The sequence below is a fragment of the Myotis brandtii genome, unplaced genomic scaffold (assembly GCF_000412655.1).
Source record: "Myotis brandtii unplaced genomic scaffold, ASM41265v1 scaffold215, whole genome shotgun sequence".
Lineage (NCBI taxonomy): Eukaryota > Metazoa > Chordata > Mammalia > Chiroptera > Vespertilionidae > Myotis > Myotis brandtii.
Window position 1 is genome coordinate 3,559,844 of NW_005358043.1, and position 3,825 is coordinate 3,563,668.

A 3,825-nucleotide genomic window follows, 5' to 3' on the forward strand; every position below is an offset into this window, starting at 1 on the left:
CGCACGCGCTGCAGGAGTAGCGCGCCTCAGTGTCGCTGGCCCGGTGTGTGGGGCGTCCTGGGGAGCACAGGTGCTTTACAAGCGACCCCAGACCCGCAGAGCTGCCCGCCTGCGCGGGAGCCCCAGCGCCGGGGACACCGGAGCAAGTGCAGTGAGACAAGGAAACTGGGCAATGGACTTGTGTTGGCTTCCACAGTCAAGTGGAATCTCACACATGACATTGTGGAATCTGATAATTACATTATTGTCAATGCAACCTTAAGGTCAAATGTTTCTCCCTTCAGTCCAGCTTTTATATACCTGGCAATTCAAGTTTCAGAATTCCTGGTGGGTCAAGACAACGATGTTCACACACTGAATTATGTTGCATTGAAAGCATTTAATAAGCACTCCTAGATATTCAATGAGAAAAGCGTACGAGGAAACGATGTGATAAATGTCCTGTCTTCCGTGACTTTCTCCTACTACTACTAGCTTTGCTGTTTCCTCATTTTTGTGTGATTTTTAAACATTTGCACTTTTTAAAATTTAGGCTTTATTTATTTTTGCTGAATGACATCCCCCCCAAAAAAGGGGGGGGGGATCTTTACCTGGAAAGTCTTAATTCAAATTATCTTACTGGGCTTCCCTAACTTATATAACTTTAACTCTGTACCGAGTCTCTCTTAACAACAACAAAAATAGGTACTTAGTCTATTACTGGTTCCTAGCTTCTCTAAAAACTGTATGCCAAATGTTTCAATCACAGGTGTCAACTTAAGACGCTTCTCCATCAGAAACTACAATTTCACCAGGTATGGGTAGATATCGCCACAGCTGCTGCTGAGTAATGCCAAGAGAGGAAACCTCTTGAATTCTCTTCTTCAACAGAAGGGAGCATGCAAACTTAGCTGGCTCTTATATTTGGTGTGAGTCCTATAAAATAATTTTGAAGATCTCATTCTGACTTCAGTTCTCTGATGAAGTCTTGGCATTTTGTGGAGCCCCAAATAGTTGGGAATGGACCCACAATCAGAGAGAGCAGCAATGTGCTCAGTAAGGCAGATGCGTGTCTTCTGCTCTGCAGTTCAGAAGCCAGTGATACCCAAACCCCTCTGCTTAACTCCAAGGGCTGTTTCACAATGATCTCCACATTAACCTAAGGAAACAGACCCTTTAAAATTAAAGTTGTCTAAAAAAATAAAAATAATAAAATTAAAGTTGTCGTGTTTCCTTTTTTGAGATGTGTGTGTGGGGGGGGGGAGAGATTCAGCAAATAATTAAAATTGCAAATAAACTTTCATTGTAATTTTGTTTTCAGTTCCTTGTTGCATTATGGGGGGAAGGGGGGAAATCCCCTTAAAACTAAAAGGTTCCATAATTGATTTCAGTCCTTAAACTCCCAAGTTAGTATAGCTGCCATTTTTAATGGTGGTTTTACTATGTATTTTCTTTTCTTTTTTTCACTATGTATTTTCTACTTTAAAAGTATTGAGATAAGAGCTCAGAGGTGAAAAAGGTGTAAACCTATAAACATGTCTAGTTATGGAATGCTACAAAGTTTGAAAACTTTAATTCAAATGGTATCTAATATATTTTAACTATAGATTCTGAGAGTCTGTCAACATTAACAATGTCTATGGATTAAATTGTTCTGTACCTGATAAAACACAATATAGGATTCCTACTTTATATCTGAAATTAGAGATATGAAAGAAGCTAGATCCTTGGCTCCTTAATTCTAGCTTTTTTTTTTTTTAGAAGTCTTTAAATGGCTAATGTAACATGAAATGATTATAATATACATATAAATTCTTAGCAATTCAAATATAAAATATGGCAACAGATTGCTTTTACTGACAAGAAAGCCAGTCTATATTTTCTGACCCACGTTTCAACTTTTTAACTTTAAAATAAAATACTATTGTTTTTACAAAGTTAATTGAATGCCCCAGATCACATGCACACTTCTAACAGCGAGGGGAAAAAGCTATTTAAGGGATAGTTTAGTGTTTTTTTTTTTAATGCTGTTTAAGATAAATATCTTAAAGTAAGTACCAGCTGACTTTAAATACAGACATACAATGTTCTTGACACATTAAATTATACATTTGATTGAGAATGAAACATTACCTGAACAACTTGCAAAAATGTTTCTATGAAAGATTTGTTTGGAAGACTTTGGCTCTTTTATAAAAAGCGAATCTTATGTAACTTCAAAATCATCTTTGCATTCCTCTATGCAAATGAGACTAAAAAAGATGACAGTATAAAGCCAGCTGAAAATTCTGTTCCGTTTCTCTTTAAAAATTTGCTTTGGAAATTCAGAAAATCCCATCATCATGGGTATATGTTCTACACAAGCCTAAAAGAACTTTAGTTAATTTTAACATACATGTTACTTTTTCCTTAGCTCCTAGCTGAATTTTAAAATCAAAGCTTTATATATGCTAATTAGATATTAACACCCAGATTTTAAAAACTGCTGCAGAGGTGAATCAAGTATGTATCCATATGTGCTAGACACTTTGCTAATAACAGAACGTGTCTGTCTCCTAGGACATGAAATCTAGTGGGAGACAGACATGCAAACAAAGTATTAATTCATTCAACAAGCATATACTGCAGTCTGCTCTGTCTTAAGGGCTGTAATTACTCTACAATGTGCTTTGGAAGTAAAGAGGGGGGACTTAGGGGAGCCCAGGTGAAGAGGCGAGGCTATCTAAAACATTCCTTAAATAATAAAAGGCTTCTTGTTTTTAAGAAAAATCAGCTGTTTTATCTAGGTATGAAATCTCCTTCCTTCCTCCCCCAAATAATAAAAACATAGTGTCAGCATTTAAACAGGCGTTCATTTGGCAATTGCATATATTTAAGTTATGAGAACACAATAATCATTTTGCCAACACCAAATCTAAAATTACTGAAATAACTCATTTACATACTTGAATTAAAATAAAGGATTACATACCCCATTACTAAGTGGATTCAAAATATTATCTATAATGAGGAAAGCAAACATACTACATTTTAAATATTGCGTTGCCACTCTTTTTTTTTGGGGGGGGGGGGGGGAGACGTCAGGATTTTACGTCCAGATCTGAGCAGACCGTCTCCCTCTGCCATGAAGTTTGTCAGCAGGGCAGAAGGCTCTTGGACACTCCCTCGAGGAGGGGAAGATGAACATTTCTATGCTTGTGTCTTATTTCCCATTCTTTGCTTTAGAAGCCTTTTTAAGCCAACTCTTTACAGTTTAAACGTGAAAGCTTTTAGGTTTCTTTTAGTGTTAAGGTCAAGGAAATGTTATGATGACAGTGATTTGGCTGGCCCCCAAATTCTAAAGACACAGGTGTATCTTTTCCACTAATTCAGTGATGCAGAGATTTTCCCACTCCTACAGCAGGACCGTCATTGGTGGGATTACACAAGAATAATTTCATCTCCAAAGACACCGTGTCGCACAAAGTGATGGATACTAAAAATTAATTATTCTAACGTAGAAGTCTGAAATATAGCGTGACATTACCTAAGACAATGGGACATGCATAAATTCAAAACTGCTGCCTGGTGAGAGAGACACAGATGTGTGCACATCGTCTTCCTGAAGACCCACGTGGGTGTTCCTGAAAAAGGGCACCCAAGCCCCTGCCGCCGACAGAACGCGCCGGTCGCCCTGCCCGCAAGCCTGTCGGCCTCGCTCCCGCCGCCAGGCCACCGCACCTTAACGTCTGGGTGGCGCGGGGCTTCTCTGGGAGGAGCAGATCGACTCCTTCCCCACCTTCCCGTCAGTGGGGACACAGGACACAAAGGTGGCAGGTGCCACAGAGGAACTCGGCCCCACCCCCG